The 22,565-nt window shown below is 37.0% G+C and overlaps 1 protein-coding gene across 1 annotated transcript in view; it reads left to right on the top strand.

Moving 5' to 3' along the window:
* Positions 2,465-22,565, top strand: part of BANK1 (B-cell scaffold protein with ankyrin repeats 1) — a 300,622-nt gene continuing 280,521 nt past the window's right edge. The window contains 1 exon segment of the mRNA XM_021101719.1: positions 2,465-2,744. The gene's annotated coding sequence lies outside the window, so the exon portion shown is untranslated.

Here is a 22,565-nt window from a genome sequence, read left to right as displayed (position 1 = left end):
TATAGCTGAATTCCAGCTCTGTCACGGAAAACTTTCAAAACCTAGATTCCTCATTTGTAGAGTATAGTTAAAATCACATTGTCTTGAGCACCAAAATGGCATGAACTTTGTAAAACCCTTACGTAGAGCTTGGCACATGGAAATACTTAAAACCGAGTAGCTGTTAACAGCAACAGCAATGAAACAAAAGGATGAACGAATATGCAAAGGGCCTAAACGGTTACCTCATATCTTTTGAACAAGAGTTGTGTTCTCTTTCAGTACCTGAAACAAAAACAAAACCAGAATGGATTTCCCGTCGTGGCGCAGTGGTTAACGAATCCGACCAGGAACCCTGAGGTTGCGGGTTCGGTCCCTGCCCTTGCTCAGTGGGTTGATGATCCGGCGTTGCCCTGAGCTGTGGTGTAGGTTGCAGACGCGGCTCAGATCCCGCGTTGCTGTGGCTCTGGCGTAGGCCGGCGGCTACAGCTCCGATTCAACCCCTAGCCTGGGAACCTCCATATGCCGCGGGAGCGGCCCAAGAAATAGCAAAAAGACAAAAAAAAAAAAAAAAAAAAAAAAAACCAGAATAATGTTTGAATTTTAGTGGAAGATTTTAAAATAATTTCTAGCACAAAGTCTTATTTAATAAAGCTGTTTTTAAAAGAGCCCATAATTTAAAACACACATTTGTTCTCATTTTTCATTTACCGGGATCATACGGCTATAAATTATAGAAGTGAGGATCTGAAAATATCCTTAAATTTCCTACGTATTGTAAATCTTATTCTGTGTGTGTTAGAGGAGACAGTGTCATAAAATTGTATAGCTGGCAGAAGCTTGAATATAACTCTTCCAGTTTTCTTATTTAGCTGAGCTTATGCAAGCCTCCGAAATACTGAGAATTGTTCCACTTGCCCAGATAGCACGTTGGAGGGTCAGGATGGCAACCATAGCTTTCTGACTTCCAGTCCAGGCCTCTTCATAGAGGAAGGCTTGTAAGTGACAGATACCATTTGCTATCTGAACACTATCCTTTTTAGCAGGCCTGTGTTTGCAGGGAAGGAGTGAGCATTGCGTGTTTCTTTAGAACAAACTAGGATGCCTTTGAAGATGTGGACATGTACTTCTGGGGAGCAGAAGCTGGGATGTGTATGTCACTTGCTTTTGCTTCAAAACCTTGGTCAAAGTATCTCATGTGAAGAATAGATGTATGTATATATATATATATATATATATATATATATATATGCGTCTGCATCAGTTCGGACGTTGTCTCCCCAGGGGACTGGCTGAAGAAGACGTGGGCTTTCCTGAGAATTGAATTCCTGAAAATATTGACCAGGACTTTACATGTACCCTGCTATCCAAACCCTCTGTCTTCACCTTGTTGGACTGAAGTCTCTTGGTAAACCAGCATGTGTAGAAGACAATAAACTTAATATATATTATTTCATAAATTAGATAAAATCTTTTGCTCCATTATTTCAAATAGAGGAAATCAACTTAAAGTTAATAATGATGTTCAAGGAACTACTGGAAAGTGGATAAATATATCTATAATAGTTTTTAAAATTTGCTGATATTTCACCTATTTCTCCAAGTTTACTTCTTTATGGTATACGGTATAAAACAAGTCCCGTAAACAGGCCAACATTTTGATACTTTCATACTTTGATACATATGCCATTCCTAAAAATGGCCATGAGATAAATAGTTGCCACATGAGCCTCCCTTCTAGGTTTCTTTTTTAAAAAGAAAGAGGGACCCTTAAGCATGAACGATCACCAAATCTTCAAATTGATCTTCAGAAATACTTTTAACTTCAGGAGGTAAATTACTAATTTAGAAAGCCTTGGGAGAAGAAGGGACATTTCTTCTAAAGCTCTAGGGGGAAACTCTTGAGGATTTCACAGTCTTTAAAGCAAGCAAGCAAGCAAACAAAGGACCTATTTCCATCCATGTCTTTTATTTTATTTTGTTTTTTATTTTATTTCATTTCATTTCATTTTATTTTATTTTATTTTATTTTATTTTACGAGCCCCAGTTCTGACCTGGAGCGTGATTGGGAAATACATTTTGTATAGGCTTTAAAAATCACTTTATAATTTATGAATCTAGCCTAAAATGTCTGGGCAAAATGCAATATCAAAAAACAAAAGCAAAAAAAAAAAAACCCGCAACAACTATGTATCTGCACCTCCATCATCTTTATCTATACACCTTTCCTTAAACATCCATACCTGTCTGTCTGTTTCCCTTACCTTAGTGCCCCCTTCCAGCAGGTGTCTGCTTCTGGGATCCCTATTTCTTCCTGGAAGGAAGTGCATCCTGGAAGCCCCTGAATGGGACAAGAATGGCTACAGGAACAGGTAACCTAGCTCTAAAAGTATCCTGAGTTAAAAGGTTAGGCGGCAACAGGTCCAGAGAGTATTAAAGAAACCAAAGCGCCTAAAAAGGAGCCCCGAGCAAGCCGGCGAGCAGTTTCACTTCCGCAGGGCGACCAGCACGGCCAGCCCTGACCCTGTGGCCCGCGCCCCGCGGCTGCGTTTCCGGGACCTCGGCCGCGGCCGCCTCGGTGGGAAGCGGACTAAGGACCGTCGGGGGCCCGGAGACCAGCTGTCGGAGAACCTCAGGCCGGGAGAGGCCGGCCTCAGCAGGCACTCGTCCAGGGACCCGGGCTTCCGAGGCTGCGATGCTGCCTGCAGTGCCGGGCCGGGCGGGCGGGAGCCGGGAGTCGCCCGCAGCGGCTCAGCGCCCCCAGGTGGGTGCGCGCGAGGTCGGGAGGCGGGAGGGAGGCCGGCGCGTCCGGGGTCCCGCGGAGACTGAGCGCCTGGCGCCGGGGACCGCGGCTGCCGGCTGCCGTTCTGCCGCAGGGCAGGCTTCCGTCGTGGGCTTCTTGACGGGGGGAAATAGGGACCCAACGAGGTGGGAGCTCTCTTTGGATCTGGGCAGCGTGCCACCGCCAGTGCCTCAACTTCTGAGTAGCTGGAACTTTCCACAGCACCTGGGACAGGTCCCCTCTAGTCTCTAAAATCACGTTGGCATGTGTATTAAAACTCTGCGCGTGTTTTAAAATTCTGTCAACATTTTATAGCAAAACTGCCCATTGATAGCATCACCCGTTAACCTGCCGGGTTTGCCCAAATCCAACCCGGTGAGTTGATGGATGGCCTGTGACCTGCAAATCAGACAGGTTACTTTCTGTAGGAAGTCTTCGAAACACAGACTTTGCTAACTTGTTAAAAAGAAAAGCAGTCAGTTTGGTTGAATACGTAAATATATTTACGAGTCAAATGGAAATTATTTTCACTTCTTATTGAAGTATATCAAATGCATTTGCGAATTGTGTAATGGTTATAAAAAATGTTCAGTTTTGAGATGTTCACACTGAGATATGCACTAAGAAAATCGGAGTGAATTTCTATTCATTTGCTGAATAAAATTGCTTATAGTTTATACTAGCATTTTTAAAGTAATGAAATTATGGCTTTACCCCTTTCTCCTGGATAATGTGTTTTTTAATACATACATTTTAAAGACTGCTTTTTAGTTAAAATGGGAAGTGTATTTGTGACAATGGGAAATGACAAGAAAGGAACTGATAGCTTAATTAACTTTCTAAATATTGAACACAACCATTCTGAAAACTGCTTCTGATAGACTGCATCTCTGCTTGCATCTGTAAATAAACCAGCCACGTCTTTTGAATTTTGAGCAGGTGAGAGCTCTTCTAATTTCAGGTGAACCATTTAGTTAAATAGAATTAGCTCCGATTTGTTTCAAACTTTCAGATTGAGCAGTTTAGCAGGCAGTGACTTTTATTTCACTTAATACTCAAGTAATACTTTAAGGGATTTGCTATTGCGAATAATGCTAGAGTGATGTGAACCAACTCTTGTCTCATCCTGACTGTTCCTATACATTTCCCCCCATCTTGTTGTATTCTTCCAATATAGTATTTACTACTTGCTACATTTACCTCCTTCTTTGGCTCTGGTAAAGACACTCTTCTTATAATGAGCTACCTCTTGTTATTAACCCCTGCCATTCCTAGATATGAATAGTCTTCTAAAAGAACTACTTCTGATTAACCTTTTTTTTTTTTTTTTTTTAAATGGAGAGTTTTCTCATGTGACCTCTCTTTCTCTTTGGGCAAGTGTCTCTACAGCATTGCAGACTTGGGCTTAACGTGACACATTAGGGGTCGGTTAGTCCAACTGCCTTATATTATTTTTTAAATTAAAAATTCACAAGTTTTTATTTATTTATTTTTTGGTGTGTTAATTTTCCTTGTATCGTTAGCATATTTCTTTTTTATTATAGTTGATTTGCAGTGTTTCTTCAATTTCTGTTGTACAGCTAAGTGACCCAAACACACACAGTTCCCTGTGCTGCACAGTAGGGCCCCATTGCCCATCCATTTCCAATAGAACAGTTTGCATCCATCAGCCCCAAACTCCCCTGTCCATTCCTCTTCCCCTCCCCTGCCCCCTGGCAGTGACAGGTCTGCTCTCCTTGGCTGTGATCTGTTTCTGTTTAGCAGATAGGATCATCTGTGCCATATATTAAATTCCAGATGTAGGTGATGTAATATGGTATTTGTCTTTCTCTTTTTGACTTCCTTCACTCAGTATGAAAACCTCTTGTTCCACTGTGTTGCTGCAAATGGTAATATTATGTTCTTTTTATGGCTGAGTAGTATTCCATTGTATTTATATGTACTCCATCTTCTTAAATCATTCATCTGTTGATGGACATTTAGGTTGTTTCCATGTCTTGGCTATTGTGAGCAGCACTGCAGTAAACATAGGGGTGCCTCTGTCTTTTTGAATCAGTGTTTTGTCTGGATATACGCCTAGGTGTGGGATTGCTGGATCATATGGTGGTTCTATATTTAGTTTTCTGAGGTACCTCCATCCTGTTTTCCATAGTGGTTGTACCCATTTTCATTCCCATCAACAGTGCAGGAGGGTTCCCTTTTCTCTACACCCTCTCCAGCATTTGTTTGTTCACTTGATAATGATGACCATTTTGATGGGTATGAGGTGGTACCTCAGTGTAGTTTTGATTTGCAATGTCTCTAAAAATTAATGATGTTAAGCATTTTTTTCATGTGCCTGATACAACTGCCTTATTTTGGATATGGGAAAACTGAGACCCAGGGAGTGATTTGCCCACCCCATTCATCACTTCATCAACAATCTTTTACCTACCCACCCCTAGGAAATGTGTAGTTATATGAGTGTAAAACGGGCAGTCTTCAGTGGTAAACAGTTTCTTGCCTATGAAGACATATTTCTAGCACTAGGTGTATGGTATACTTGTAATGACAACATCTTGTGTGTGCTGCCATCAGAGAAATCTATGAGTGTCCAACTTGTCCTTTAGTGGAAGCAGGAAAAACATGATAGCCAGTACTAAGACAATGTGGCAATCATGCACAGTGGATGAAAATTCTATTTAGACTGTATTTTCTGGTTTATGATTAACTAGATACTGACCATTATTAATGTCTAAAAGAGAAATTCTCTGTTTTATTCCAAAACCTATGATTTTTTTTTTTTTTTTTTGGTCTTTTGTCTTTTTAGGGCCACATCCGCGCATGTGGAGGTTCCCAGGCTGGGGGTACAATCAGAGCTACAGCTGCTGGCCTACACCACAGCCACAGCAACCAGGATCCGAGCCGCATCTGTGACCTACACCACAGCTCACAGCAGCACTGGATCTTTAACCCACTGAGCGAGGCCAGGGATCGAACCTGTAACCTCATGGTTCCTAGTCAGGTTCATTAACTACTGAGCCTCTATGGGAACTCCTATGATTGTTTAATTTTAACTGTAACTTCAGTAAGGACTTTTTCTTTATTAAAGTGTAAGTGTATTTTTAATTAATATTATTTGATAACTCTGATGAAGAGACATAAATGGATAATTTAAAAGCAGGTAGCATCTGTCCTGTCTCACCATGTGCTAGATGCTTATATATAGCTTATGAGGAACATGGTTTGTCTGTCTTGCCCCTCTGTCTTAAAGTTCTCGAAGGTTTGAAGATTTTTCTCTGACTACAATCTTCCAAAATAGCCAACAATCTAGATTTCTCCTACCAGGAAAATGTTCTTGTTTAACTCTGGTGGCTGGTAACCCTTGCTTTCTTCAGATCAGCTCAAAAGGTTCTAATAAGTTTACTTTTACTGAGATTTTAAAGAGAGGTAGCTCTCTCGGGGCCTTTTTATTTTAATGTGGAATAATTTTATAATATTTACTTGCTTTGGATTTCAAGTGTACACAGCAGTATATTGGGGGTTCTACTTAAGGTCCCAGAGGGACCTTTTTTTGCCTCATGTGTCTGAACTGTAGGTGATCATGCCCTGATTATGATGGCTTTTGGGCTCAGACTTCTTCAAATCCAGTCCAGCTTCATTGCTTATTCACATTATGACCTTGGATAAACAAATAAATCTGCCAGTATTGCATTTTGTCCATGAAGAAAAGCAAAAGTGGGTGGAATAACATTTATCTGAAAGAATGGTTTTGAGGATTAAAGAAGAAAATCCATGTGAAGTGCTTTTCGGGATGCCATAACAAATTATAATTGCTTAATACATGTTAACTATTATTTTACTTCTTCGATCATTGGTCAGTAGTGTCATATTTACACGTAAAAGATAGAATTTTTATTGAGAAATGGCCTCATGCTGACTTGGGAAAGATAGAATTTTTATTGAGAAATGGCCTCATGCTGACTTGGGGAAAAACTAAAACATGAAGCCATGAAACTTTCTCATCAAAAAAAAAAAAAAAATTGGAAGTGTGGCTTCTTGTAGAAAGATATTGCCATAATATTGGGAAAATATTGTGGTTAATAATTCTGAGAGGAGAAAAATAAAGAACCCACAATAAGAATAACTAAGGATTAAAAGAATTTTAGATGAGGGCAGGTACAGGAAAGAAAAAAAAATGGGACTTTAATAGGACAAAATGAAAGCATGTTTTATCTCTCCGTATCAGAGAGTATGTATTGTGACCCAATTTAAAAAAATCTTTTGGAGTTCCCTTGTGGGACAGCAGGTTAAGAATCCAGTGTTGTCACTGCAGTGGCTGGAATTGCTGCCATGGTACACATGGATCCCTGGCCTAGGACCTTCCATGTGCCATGGGTGTGGCCAAAAGAAATAGAATAACTATATGTGAAAAAAATAAACATTAAACAGAAAATTGTGGGAGGCTTCATCAAATTATAAGAATATGAAGGATCTGTTTTATCAAAATATTTACTGCCAGGTTAAAAAATATCCAGCAAAAAGAATATCATTCCTGCCAAATATAAATCACATGTTAAGAATTTAAATGGCTGTTACCTGATCATCTAAGTTACAGTTGCTTTTTTATTACTTTCTTTATATGTTATAGAATATCTTATAGTAATTTTAGAGACAACTGTGGAATAAGAACAAGGACAAACATTTCAAAAGTATATTTTAAAAATAAGTTGTGGAGTTCCCTTGTGGTGCAGTGGGTTGAGGATCTGGTGTTGTCACTGCATTGGCTCAGGTCAATACTGTGGCATGGGTTTGATCCCTGGCCTGGGAACTTCCACATGCCATGGGTGCAGCCCCCCAAAAAAACAAACAAAAACTTGAAAAAAAGTTGTTATATGAACTTGTTATTCTTTCCTGTTTTATTTTTTATTTTATTTTCAAAATTTTATTGCTTTTTAGGGCCACACCTGTGGCATATGGAAGTTCCCAGGCTAGGGGTCGAATCGGAACTGCACTGACCTTCCATTGACAACAGTATCATTATCTTTTGTTTGAAAGGAAAGAATGGGTTTTGTTGAGTCCAACAAATCTTTTAAGTGCCAGACAACACACTGACCATTGTGTGTTGAGCATTAAACAACCAATGGGCTTTCTGCCTTTGAATCAAATGCCTATTGGCCAAAGCAACTCTTTCTGGAAGCTGGGCTATCCATGGTTCTACTCATGTTATAAGGATATGGATAGACAGGAAATGATAAACAAAGGGTCTCTGGTCTGCAGATAAGGGCCTGGTTTAGTGAAAATTCTAAGCTCTTACTGAAAAGCCATGAGAAAACGAAGGAAATTATCTCACTTGAAATCAAAGTAGATTTTTTGCCTCAGTTGTATCTCCCTCACTTTCCCAACACTGACCTAATAGTTCATGAATTGTACTAAAACTGTAGTTATCTCCTGAAAAGTCTAAATCACATCAGTCTGCTTAATCTAAATAAAATGTGATTGTCCAGTGTAGAAAATGTATACATTTTAGGGATTCTTTACACAGTCGCAAGAAATACTCTACAATTTGTCATTCCAGTTCCATGATTTATCTTGATATGTTTCTCCATATCTTTGAGGCTGATGTTTCTCCACCCTCCACCCCACCCACCTAAATACTATAGCAGCTTAGAAAAGTTTTTGTAGGAAGCGAAAGAACATGATGAATTATTAAATGGTTTCATATGATTAGATGGAACAATATAACTTCTTGCCCAAAGTAGGGGCTAATCCTCTGATGCTCTCACCTCTCAAGGTACTGTGATATCTGTACCATATGAATTCAAAGTAGAAACATAATAAATGGTAGCTATTAAAAGAAGGCCAAAATTTCAAGTGGTCTAACAGTATGTTGTTGTTCTGAAAATTAGGCGTGATCCCATAGCTAAATTGGAACAAAAAGGACATGATAATATTGATTGTGATCAAAGGATGAGATTTAGCCTTCAGTGAGGATCATGACAAAAAAAAAGGAACTATTCTTGTACTTTTTGGTATGTCTGCCTTATAAAATGGAACACATTAGAAAAAAATGAAGCAATGGGAACTACTAATATGGAAAAGAAGTATAGGCGCTTGAAAGGAAAATATGACACATGGTTAATATGATAAAACAAAATTTAATGTACTAGATACAAAGAAAATCTTATGAAAGCACAGAAGGTAATGATGAATTAACGTCTCCTGATTACAAAGGGAAAGAGTCTTTCTGGATTATCTCAATGTGGAGCACTTGGAAGCAACAAAGAAATTTCTCTCCAGTGGTAAAGGCTTAAAAGGCTCATTCTTTTTCTCTGAGTGAAAAAAATAAATACAGAAAGGTCTAATTCCATACAATATCTGATATTTTCACCACCTGGACTGTTTTCAGGGTCTGCAATAAAACTTAGATATCATTCTTTATGTTTAAAATAGGAAAGAGGAATTCCTGATGTGGCTCAGTGGTAATGAACCTGACTCGTATCCATGAGGACACTGGTTGGATCCCTGGCCTCTCTCAGTGGGTTAAGGATCTGGCGTTGCTGTGAGCTGTGGTGTAGGTCGCACAGGCCGCTTGGATCCTGCATTGCTGCGGCTGTGGTATAGGCCGGGCAGCTGCAGGTCTGATTCGACCCCTATCCATATGCCTCAAATGCGGCCCTTAAAAAAAAAAAAAAAAAAAAAAAAAAAAAGTATCTTCATTAAGTTACAGATGATATGTTAAGAATGGGGTTAATGATCGTCTTGAAAAATAAGATTAGAATTCAGTGTGCTGCTCCTGAACTGGGGAGATAGGCACATGTTAATGAAGATCAGATGTGATCAATGAAGTGTAATGCTATAGGGGAAGGAATGAGACTCCGAATGATAAAAAATTTTCAGGTTTTGAAAAGGTTACATTCACAGTCATACAGTGAGCAGAGGGTGGGTGGGTTGCAGAAGAAAAAAGCTGGAAAAGTAAACTGAAACTAAATTACATAAATCTGTGTGAAAAGTCCCCTGAGGATAATGAGTAGCTGTTGAAGCGTTTTAAAACAGAAACATGACATGACTTGATTTTTGCTTTTAGAAAATCACACAAAAGGTTATTCTTTTAAGTCATCTTCTAAGTCAATGAAGGTGAAAATAAAAAGAGAGTTTATAACCCTGGGGGAGGAGAAAAAAAAACATAACACATGAACTGCTTTGGTTACAATGAATTGGAAGAGGTCAACAGTGGAAGTTTATGAACAGAGTTTACTAACCAGTAAAATACAGGAGAAGTGGACACTTTAAGAAGTATTCCTTATAGACTTTTTGTGGTATAGTAGTAGATATAGAGGCTGAGCGGGGAAGAGATATGAAGAATCAATCGTAGGTTTCCAGCGGAAACACTCAGAGGGTCATAATGTCACATACTCCACTGGAAAAGATCAAAGGAGTAGGAGGCTGGGGTGGGGGAGGGGGGATGGTAAGGGTGTGAGAACTTCCAATGGATATGTTACGTTTGGGTATCTTGGAAATATTCAGGGGGTGGTATCAAGTAAGCACTTGGTATTATGATCTGGAGCTCAGAAAGGCAGTTCAGGCTGGAGATATAAAATGGGGGAAAACCAGTAACACTCCTTCAGTAAATAAGATAACAGAAAAAGAGGGCCTAGAGTAGAAAGAAAAGGTGACCCAAGGTGAAGAGTATATAAAGCAAATGTTTAAGTGTCGATAGAGCCTATTCAACCCAGTGATTGAGGAGAGGCTCAAAAGAAAAGGAGGAAAATAAAAGAATAATGGCAAGAATTCAAGAGTAAAATATTTTGGGAGTTCCCGCTGTGGTGCAACGGGATTGGCAGAGGCTTGGGAGAGCTGAGGCACAGGTTCGATCCCTAACCCGCCACACTTGGTGAAAGATCTGGTGTTTCTGCAGCTGCGGCTTGGGTTATAATTTCATCTTGGAACTGATTCCTGGCCCAGGAACTCCATATGCTGCAGGGTGGCCAAATATGGAAAGAAAGAAAGAAAGAAAAGAAGGAAGGAAAGAAGGAAGGAAGGAAGGAAGGAAGAAAAAGAAAGAAAGAAAGAAAGAAAGAGAGAAAGAAAAAGAAAAAGAAAAAAAAATATTTTGGGAAAGCAAGAGTGGTGAACTGACTCAAAGTTCTTTGAATAAGTCAGGTAAATTGAGGACTGAAGTTTAGCCAATGAATTTGTCACCATGAAAATATCAGATGACCTTAGGAATAGAAGTTAAATAGCTTTAGTAGAGGGGACTCGAGTTGAAGGGAAATGAAGACGAGGACGCCATGTAGACAACTTTTGAAAGCATGGCTGCCAGCATGTAGAAACAAAGCATCTGCCGAAGGAGATATGGGTCAAAAATTTATTTATTTTATTAGAAAGTATTTTTTGTTGTTGTTGTTTTAAGATCTGTGCTGCTACAATGACTTAACCGTACTCAAAAGCTGATACTGTCACACCAAAGGGGATTTCCTCCTTTGAAAACTTTCAGAGATAAGTTCCATAAATTCCACTAGGAACACATTTTAAAACACAGATTTTCTTACGTTTTTAAATATCCTCTCTCATTTTCCCCCTTCTTTCCTTCTTTTCTTCCACGTTTCTGGAGTGCCTCTCCTCCCCTTCCTCCTCTGCCTTCATCCCCTTTCCCCTCCCTGCCTTCTTCTCTCTCTAGGTATGAATGTTGATGGAAAATAACTTATATTTCTTTTTATAGAAACTTTGTTTCAGTGCTAGATTATTCTGTAGCTTCGACTTTTTATTGATCACCCCTTCATTTTTATCCAAATTGAAATCAGTGCTTCACTATTACAGTCCCAGCTTTGCATATGCTTCAACTCCCATCTATCTTATAAAAGTCCAACCCTAAATAAATCTACCCAACTGTATTCTTCTTGTCTGAATCCAAGTAACTGAATATGGCGAAGTAAAAACACATTCACCTGGGTTGGTATAGTTCTAAATTTTGACAGTTCTTGTTGCATGTTAGTTGTGTCATAGAAAATTTTGAGAATAAATGACAGTGAGCTCAAAATTGTATTCTCTAACAGATGTGTAGAATACAGATTTTTTCTGTGATGTCAGATTAGTGAAATCTTACCTACTTTCTGTCTGCTGATGGGCAAAAAACACTATATTGTGCTGTCCAACTGTATCCACTAGATACGTGACTCTTGAGCACTTGAAGTACAGCTGGTTCAAAATGAGATGTGCTATAAATATAAAAACCCACTAATTTTCAAAGATTTAGCACAAAAATTAGACCATAATCTCTCAGTAATTTTATATTGATTGCATGTTGAAAAATAGAATTTATTGGATTGAATCAATATATTCTTATAATTAATTTTACCTATTTTTATTGTAATATGGCTGTTAAAAATTAAAAGTACATATGTGGTTTGTATTTTTTATTAATGTTATATTTTCTGTTGAATAGCTCTCTCTAAACTTTCAAAAAAAACTCAGTGAAATCCATTAAGATTTGATTTTTCCCTTAAGAAATATTGTTGCATATATATTACCAGATAACTGTCATAAAAATGCTAACCTAATCCATAGTTCCTCCAGCAGTTTAAAGAGACCCTCTGTCCAGTTATGCACACCCACAGGAGGTATTTTAATAGTGATATTTCACTATTATTTTAATGTTAGCTAAAATTAGCATTTTCATATCATTTATTCATATTTTTATCTTTTGTCTGATAATGTTAAGATCACATTACATATTGGAGATTTAAACTTATACATCACAGATTTTTTTTTTTTGTCTTTTTTTTGCATTTTCTAGGCTGCACCTGCGGCATATGGAGGTTCCCAGGCTAGGGGTGAATTGGAGCTGTAGCTGCAGCCTACACCACAGCCACAGCAACACCGCTCCTTAATACTACCAAGTGAGGCCAGGAATTGAACCTGTGTCCTCATGGATGGTAGTCATGTTCATTTCCACTGATCCACGACGGGAACTCCCCATTACAGATTTTTGAAATGTATCTCTAAATGATTCTGATTATGGTGTTCATTGACACTGAATATATTTTAATGCTCATTGGTTCAAATATACTTATATTTTCTTTCATAGCTCTGTTCCTGTCTTGGCTGAAGAAGGGTTATGAATCCCTAGATAACCAGTGTAATTTTCTACATTTTTTTCAAAGATTTTAGTTTTTATAACTGCATGTGTATAACATGAGGCTGAAATCCATCTTGTTTCTTTTTAAAATAAGGGCAGCCACTGAAAAGAATGGATATGTGTACATGTATAACTGAATCACTTTGTTGTACAGCAGAAATTATCACAACATTATAAATCAGCTATACTTCAGTAAAACTTTAAAAACTGAAAAAAAAAATAAGGGCAGCCAATTGGGAAATCAGTATTTATTAAATGAATCTTACTCTTCCAAATGAATTGAAATATCGCCATTGCTGTATAGCAAAGTTTCATAAATCCTAGAATTTGGATTCTGAAATATGTATTCTGTTCCACTAGTGTATTCGTTTATTCCCGAGCCAGTATCTGATAAGGAAAGTTCTCGTTATGGAAATTCTTTTCCATAATTTTTTTGGCTATTAATAGATATTTATTCTATTTTTCCACTTGCATTTAAAGATTATTTTGTCCACTTCTTCTCCTTTCCATGAGACAATTAGGATGTTGTGTAATATGTATTGTAGAGACATTTAATAGAAAACAGTGAGAAGTTTCAAGCAGAAAACTTCAATATAGGGAATTAAGTCTTTCCATAATCAGTGTAATGGATTTGGAAATAGGCTGAGCACCAGGAACAGTTTTCCTAACTGGCTCGCTTAGGCAGGAGCTTGGGTGGGAGCAGGGGAATCAGGAACACACTGGTGTCAGGACCCCAAGAATTTCTGGCTTGTAAGCTGTCTCCTATTTGCTGGGCTTGCACCAGCAAAACAGATGCTTTTCATTTCATTGGAATTGCGTTATACTTATATTCTGATTTGGGTAGAATCAACTTGAAAGGCTAGTAAATATTCTGTTGGACTAATTTGAGTAGAAAATTCTGTGTATGAAAGGTCCTGAGTTTCATAAGAAATATATAGTAACTTGGGTTATTTAAATCAATTGACAAAGTTGGGAACTTTCCACTCACTCATGTCACAAGCACATAAAGGTTGAATTTTCCTGCTTTGGTTCTGTGAACAATGTAATAAGATATTACTTTCTACATTTGAAATGTCTTTCCAGGTAACATTTTATCACAAAATTAGTTCCTTGAATCATGAGTTGGAAAATGTGACCTCTATGTTGAAATTATGAGAAGAAAAAAATCTCATTTTTTATTAGTATTAACTGTAGAAGATGTAAAATGAAGAAAAAACAATGCCTTCGTAAAAGGAATTTAAGATAGATCCTTCATATAGAATTCAAGTTTAAAATTTTGATAAATTTTTATTCATATTATAGTCCAAAGTAATCTCCTAAACTTTCCTTGTTTCCTTTACGTTTTTCCAATGTAACATTGATAAGTGTTATTTTGAAAGATAACTAAAGCTACAAGTTTCGTTCACTTTGTGAGTTGATTATCTATGCTGATATCTATTTCAACTCAGACATGGGATCTGTCGCTTGTTGTGTGACTCTGAGCAAATTACTTATCTAAGATCTCATTCTTTTATATCTGGAATGGGTAACACCTATTTTGTAGAAACATCATGGTAATTAAATGTAATTCTTTGTGTCGGGTGCCTAGAGCATTCATAGCAGTACTTTGCAAATGGCAAATATTATTGCAGTCAGCATAAGCTGGTAGTCAGCTTCTACTTTCATTAGAAGAAATGTGTTTACAGGGATCATGGTGCCACATATATGTAAATCTCAGGATTGAGCGCCTCATATAAATGCTCTTGCAGTTATCCTGTTTAATTTTTCTCAACACTACGTTAAACACTGTCATATCTCAAATACATGTTTCTTTGGGTTTTCACTACAAACTGAACTTGATGAAACCTGTGATCTGTTATGGGAACAAGTTATGTGATGCTATATGTGAGTTGTGTACTGTCTTCAGGGAAAATAGGTAATCGGAAAAGAATATTTTTCCCATTTTGAGAATTTAATTCTGTTTAAGCATCTTATTTTTAAAAATAAAAATGTCGTTAACTTCAATTCTTTATTCTTGAAGGAGACTTAATCCACAACTCTATCATATATCATCCATGCCACTCCCCCAAAGGAGAAAAAAAACAAAAAAAAAAAAACCCACATAGAGAAACTGGATGTCATGTAGTTGACTTAGAGTCTCTCAATGTTTGTAATAAAGCCATTTTTAATGCCATCATCTATTTAAATTTAATAGTTGATATAGCTGTCTAGGTAAAGCTTTAATGATATATTTGAAATTGTTTAAATTATGTCTAAGTAGCTTCTTCCCTATAGGATATAAATCTATGTAGTATTTCACCTAGACCTCTAAGAATGAGCAGAATAACAGAAGGGTCCCCCTAAGCAAATTTCTAGTTCTGAGTACTCTACATATAGTTAGAAAGCATTTGTAATTATGCAAAGTAAAGGGCAGCTTTTCTATTTCTTTTATGAGGGCCTGTCTTCTGAGAAGTTAGCAATTAAATCACACTTCATTTCTGCTTCTCCTTAGGAAAATACAGATTTGTTAGAAAGTAGGTTCATATGTAGTATTTTATTACATGACCTCTTAGTATAATTTTCCAGTCTGGTGCATATTAAAATCTGGCTTAAGTTTCTCATTCTGAGTTCAGAGCCTAGCTGCATGACCTAGTAGTCAGTCGGTCATATGACCTCAGGTAATTCTGTTGCAAGACCTCTCTGTACCTCACCATGAAATGATGGAAGATCATTTAGTAATGCTTGCAGTATAGTAGGTGCTCTGTAGTTGATAGCTCTCATAGCAGCTGTGAGGTGAGTAGGTGAGTGGCCATGTGGGACATTACAAAGTGTGACTCATACTTTCTTACCTGATGGTCAAAATCTAGAAAACCTGAATTCGTACTTACAGGACTTTATTCCTTTAGTGCTGTGTTGCCCCTCTTGGCAAAAAGTGTTCCATGGTGAAGTAAATTTTGAATATATGTATCAGAACATTAAATTTTGAATGTACGTATCAGAACATTAAAGTGGCTGAGAAATTCTACAATTAACAATGTATCTTCAGTTTCCTCAAAGCCATTGTTTCATAGATATATTTAACTATGCGACGTTTTGTCATGTCAACACTGGTAGAGAAGTTAAATTCTTTTGCACAAAATTATCCCTGTTAAATGACAAAAATTTTGAAAGGTTGGTTCTTTCAACCAAAGATTGGTTGCGCTTCTTTTAGCTGGTTTCCTCAGTGCTGTTCATTCCATCATGTAAATAAAATTCTGATCGTCGTTTGCTGATGATTATGTTTCAGATGGGAAAGAGAGAGGGAGACTTATAGTAGAAATTGAAGCTGCAGGGGCTATGGACTAGGGAAATAGCATTGGTAAGCTAAGTAGGGCATACGCAATTTGTGGATTTCTTTAATTCTCTTATGAGTCATTCTAATCATTCAGGTGGGACCTTCGATTATGGGATGTGCTAGAGAAAATGAGGGAAAATGAGAAGGTAATTCTCTGTTAGTCAAAGTGTGTGAATGAAATGGAACTGGGAAAATGCATAGGAAATTCTAACATAAGAATATTTTTCAGGGTGTCTGTTTATGAGATGGATATTTAAATAGCATGTGTGCACTTTAACCGAGCAAATGATTTTACAGGTATTTCCACATGTTAGATATGTAAATCTATCTATGTGGCTAGGTAAACAGCCTCACATTGTTTAATTATTGGTATTTCATTCATCAAAATACTCCACAATTAAGAGCAACTTAACTACATGGCCATACCCAGATGTATATTAGAAATGTTTGTCAGTGAAACATATTTGGAGCCAACATGTAGGTTGCTAAGAGTCACCCAAATAAGTTATTGCAGAACTATTTTTCTACCTAAAATAATAGTAAATAATAGAAATGCAAATAATTTAGACAGAGAATGAATTTTATGTCTTGGAGATTTACTCATTATCAGGTCATGTGGAAAACAATGTTAATGTGATAATCACTTTTATTATTCAAACAGATTGGATGCTATTTAGAGGAAGGGGTAACCTGTGGCATCCATTCAGCAGAGATAAGCACATTAATAAATGCTTCCTTATTAGCTAGTATAAAAAGTGACATTAGAGTAGCCAATTAACTTTACGAAAAAGGGTAAATAAAGGTGAAGCCATTTCTAAATGCCCTGTTTCTGAATATCCTTGAAGTCTTACATCTACCTTTAGAGAACCACCCTGGTTTCTGAATTCCTTTTCAACTATTTAGTCTGCATCTGAGCTGTCTTTGATGATGAAAAAGAACCTTAAAAATTCACAGAACCTTTTACACAAAGATAATTCTAAGGCATTTCTCAATATTATATTAACTTTTAATCTGATAACAAGTGGTTTAGTTATTTTTTGCCCAGATTTCTATAACCTTTTAATAGAACTTAGAATATTTAGCTAATTAATATTTTCTGGGGCAAATAGGAAAAGTATGATTATGGTCTAAAAGAAATAAAATTTAATATCCTCCATGTTTGTCTAAAAGATTAAATCATTTTGCTTCATTTTTTCCTAAAATAATGCAAGCACATAATTGAAAATATGTAACAAAGACCTAAAAGTTGAAGAGTGGTGTATATACTTCTAGTTTCTTTTTTCCTTTGTTAACTTGGAATAGTGTTACTTGTTTAGCATTGTAGCTTTAATATATTTATATTAGTTTATGCAGCTTAAAATTACATTTGTATGTCTCCTTGGTAATGTGATATTGTAAATCTATTTGCACCTTGTTTTAAAATGAAAGAAAACCAAAAGAAAAGAAAATCCTCAGTGATTTATTGAATAGAAGAGTACATCATCCTCCATATAAGATTATTTTAATTAATCAAAAGAAAGACTCAGGAAGACAAAATGGTTTGATTTCACTTAATAAAAACAAAACAAATTAACAAACATAAGAACACTGACACAGAAAACAAACTGCCAGAGGGGGAGGAAGGTGGGCAAATGAGTGAAATAGACGAGGAAGATTAAGAGGTGCAAACTTTCAGTTACAAAATAAATGAGTCACAAGGATATAAATATACAGCAAGGGAACTATGGTCAGTAATATTGTAATTCCTTTGTATGGTAACAGATGGAAAGGAGACTTATTATGGTCATCATTTTATAATGTACAGAAATATCAAATCACTATGTTGTACTCCTGTGTCTAAAATAATGTAGATCAATTATATTTCAATTAATAAATACATATACTCTCCTAGCCAATTAAAAATATACTGTATAGTGTGGTTCCCTATAGTTACCATGCATTACCTTTAGTCACTATGCTATATACATTGCTTCAGTTTTAACTCATTTAAGTTATGATTATAAAGGGGAATTGTAATTTAACCTTCATTTAAATCATGATTCTTTTTCCCAGACATTTTTCTCAAGACTTTGTAAGTTGTTCTCAGATATTTTCCAATGCTTATGTCACTTTAGTCCTTGGAATGTATCATAATACAATGGAAAGAGCACAGTATTACTATTTGGAGAGGATACTGTAGCCAAGCATGTCCCTAGTGTTGTTCAGTTATACTATTGTTTTAAGATATACAATGTAGTTAACACTTCCAAGATGCTTATTAGCCCTACAACAGCAACAAAAAATAACTTTATTAACTCTTCTAAGACTTATTGGGGATGATTTACATTGTCGAAAATTTGGGAAATATAAGGGAGAAGCATAAAATTCCTTTTCAGTGTACTGCCCAGTTTTCATCCCCTTTTCTAACATATTGGTGTTGCATACCCTTTTTCATCTGTGTGTGTGTTTTATGTAACATTTGTAAAAGAAAAATTAGACTGAAAAATAAAGGAAAAATAAAAATAAATAAAAACAAGAGTTTTTAAGAACATAGGAAATACTTTTTCATAGTCCTGCGTTTGAAGTCAGTTAACCATAGGGTAAAATCCTGGCTCTGTTACTAATAGACCTTCACCTTTTGCAAGCCATGCAACCTCTCTGATGCCAACAAGGCATTGAGTATATTGATGGTAACATCAGTTATTCAGGAGAATGTTTGGCTCATAATAATTACTCAGTTAATATCTCTGATCTTAAAAGTACCACAGAAATTAAAATTGCTTTCTCTAGGAACTTGGGATTGAGGGTATTTGTCAAGAATGAGTGGACTAATACCTCGGTAGTCTTGTGCAGGAGTAATTACCCTTCCTTCCTTCCTTCTGCACCTCCTGTGCTAGGCTCTAGGGATACACACAAAGTTGGCTCCAGCCCTCAGGGTCTGATTTAAGTGAAATAGGATGGGATTAGCTGAATAGTTCTATTTTTTTTTTTTTCTCCTCACTCTAATTCAACATCAGGTGACTCAGAACCCCTCAGCCTGCAGAAATCTGAGTAACTCAGAACTAGTTAGCTGGGGTGAGCAACAGCTAAGAGAGTTTTCTTTGACTACAGGGGATGATTCTTGGTATGTAGCTGCTGTTCCAGGAAGTTGCTGTTCGTTTTAGAATGCAGTCTTGAGTACAGTCTCCTGGGACAGGGTTTTGCAAATTTCTGTCATTCTCATAAGACCTTCCCCATTTTTTGGCTATCATATCTATCCTCTTGTTTAAGAAAAAAACCTTTAGGTTTTTTTTTTTTTTGGCTTAAATGTGATGTCTTTAAAAAATTACATCACTACCATAACTGAAAAATCATTATCATTCTCCACAAATAACCATACACATACACAGATTGAAAATCAAATAGTTTTGAAAAAATTATAGCTAAGGAAAAGCTCTGGGACCACAAATCACTCTCTCTTTGATAATTCATGAAGCCATCATAGCTCCAAACTGAGACATAGTCCTTGAAGGAGTTAGGATTGGAGAAGAGAGTGACTTGCCCTGTGTGACCCCCGTCATTGTGTCCCAGGAGTTTGCATCCACCCACTGGCAAACCCTGACTCTAAAAGCAGATTTCACTTTGCAGAAGTTGAAAGGAAGTTTTATTTCGTGTTTACAGCTATCAAGCACTGTGATCAATGCTCTCCATTCTTCATCTCATTTAATTCTCACAGCAACCCATTTCATAAATGGTGTTATCCAGATGTTACAAGTGGGGGATCCAGGTTCAGAGATGTTAATTATTTGCCAAGTTTGGACTCCAAGGAAGCTTTGACTTCAGCCTTTGGCCTCTTGAGCACTGTTTGCCTCTCTGAAATGAACTCATTTCATTCTCACACAAATACATATATACACCCACGTCAGGCAGGTATGCCTCCCATGTGAGCATTTCTGGTTTTTCAATCAACAAGTAGCCATGTACATACAAAGTCCTTTTAACAGAGAAGATGTGCAACATGAAATGTGATATTGTTACCTCTTCATAGATCCACTTAGGAATATTCTTTACAAGGGATAGAATAGACAACTGTAGTTTGCAGCTGATAATCATAAAAACTTAGAAGGTTTTGCTACTTTCAGAGTCCTTGGAGATAAATGAAGTAACAGAAAGTGAAATATCTACAGTGAAATGCTAAAAAACATATATGTCTTTAATGAAGGCCATTCGGTTATTTAAAATCATCAAAGCTATAATGCAGATGTGATTAAAATATATTGTAAGATGCCTGCAGTAGGGTGCCTTAAGAATGCAAGGCTAATAATTTGCATCTGCCTAATGCTTTGCATCCTCAAAGGAATTTTCAAACCCCTACTAACTGACTCCTAGAAAATCCTTCTAATGTATCATTTGCTTTGACTCCATAAGAAAGCTAAACAATGATCATTTAAGCTATTTAACCAGGGTTATCCTACAGACACTGTGTGAGGAGAAGCAGCAAGTAGACTTGCACATACATCTATCCGTTTTATTTCAGAAGGCTTTAGGAAAGGGAGAGAAGGAACCAGAGCCAAAATCACTGTTCCATTGTTGCGGTAGACAGAATAATGGATCTCCCCAAAGATATCTACATCCTAATCCTCAAACCTGCCAATGTGTTAACAATATGGGAAAAAAAAAAGGGTTAAGGTTGCAGATGGAATTAAAATTGCTTATCAGTTTACCCTAAGATGGGGAGAGTGTCCAGGTGACCCACTGTAACCTCAAGGTCCTTACAAGTGAAAGAGGAGGGAGCCTGCCTCACACTGCCCAAGACATAATAGCATGAGAAGGGCTCAGTCAGTGGAGCTGGCTTGAAGATAGAGGGATGGGATGTGATCCAGGAACTGTCATGGCTTCTAGAAGATGGAAAATGCATGGGAGTGGATTCTCCCCTAAGGTCTCCAGAAGGAACATAGCCCTGCAGATGCCTTGATTTTAGCCTAGTGAGACCCATTTCAGACTTCTAACTCCCAGTACTGTAAGACAATAAATTTCTGTGGCTTTTAAGCCACTCAGTTTGTGATTGTTTTGTGTTTTTTTTTGTTTTTTTGTTTTTGTTTTTTTTTTTTAACAGCAGCGATAAGAAACAAACAGATTTGTAAACACAACAGGGGCAAAGAATGGTATGACTGCTACAGATAGGATTCTGTCCATCAAACATTCATACACCATCTGCCTCATTAAAACATTGGATGCAAACCCCCAAAATATAGCTGTTATAAAATATGGCATCAGTATGGTATCAGACTATCCTTTAGTAGTCATCCTTGGTCAGATATAAACTTATTTATTATCGGAACGTCTCCCTGGAATTCACTGCTCTAATAGCGAAACAAACAAAAAAGTCCCATTGTTGTTTATTTCTACTTGGTGGCTTTTACCAGTTTCATAATCCTGTCATTAATGATACTGGCTACTGCTGCTGTTACAATTTTTGATAGTATAGACCTGTGAGCCTTGGCAAGGTGTTTCCTTTCTCACTGCTTCAGTCACCGCAAGTGCAAAATGGGATAAGAAGAGTACCTGTTCACAGGGTTGCTGTGAGGTTAAAAGGAATGAATGCTTGTGAAACACTAGAACAGTCTTTGGCACATATTAGGCACTCACTGCATTTTGGTAGCGTTGATGATAATTGCCTCCATTCTCATCATCCCTGTCATACATTTAAAAATGACTGCTGGGGGCCAGGCCCAACCCTGGTAACCAGGCTTACTATTTTATCTCTAGGAATTTGGGATCAGTATCTCTATATTTTCAGGTAAAGAAATGTAAACAATTTAACCAAGAAACAACTTAACCAGGTAGAACTTTAAAATAGTGGAGTGAGGACTGTTCCAGAAATATTTGGTTAAACTTTTGATAGGCTTTTTGCTTGCTTTCTGCTTTCATTACGTAAAGCCCTGTTCCATCCTAGCCTCTCAGAGGACAAAAATGTACTGAGAGACAGCTGATTTAGATGTGTACTCCTTGTAAAAGGTCACTAATATTATTTTATGCTCCCACTTTGTTTTGGTATCTGAGAATCTGAGCCAGTTTTTAACTCTGGAATAGAATTATTTTGAGGCCATTTTCTCTAATGATAAAAATTGGGTTGGAGTCAGGCTAGTTTTCCATGAAAGGAACCATATGGGATAGTTTTTAGGGGTATTTCCTTATAAAAGTAATGTATGTGCACTGTAGAACATTTGAAAAAAGAGAATAATATAAGATTAAAGTTATAGTATACCATAGTCCTTCACTGACAAATAGGTATTGATAATATTTTTTGGAGTTGTGAGTTTGTGTATATATATATATATAAAAGAGCTCAGATTTTATATATAGTTTTAAAGTGTTCACTGTGGTTTGCATATTAATTTATGATACATTTTCA

Source organism: Sus scrofa, chromosome 8, assembly GCF_000003025.6.
Source record: "Sus scrofa isolate TJ Tabasco breed Duroc chromosome 8, Sscrofa11.1, whole genome shotgun sequence".
Classification (NCBI taxonomy): domain Eukaryota; kingdom Metazoa; phylum Chordata; class Mammalia; order Artiodactyla; family Suidae; genus Sus; species Sus scrofa.
This window is presented reverse-complemented; position numbering and strand designations above follow the sequence as displayed.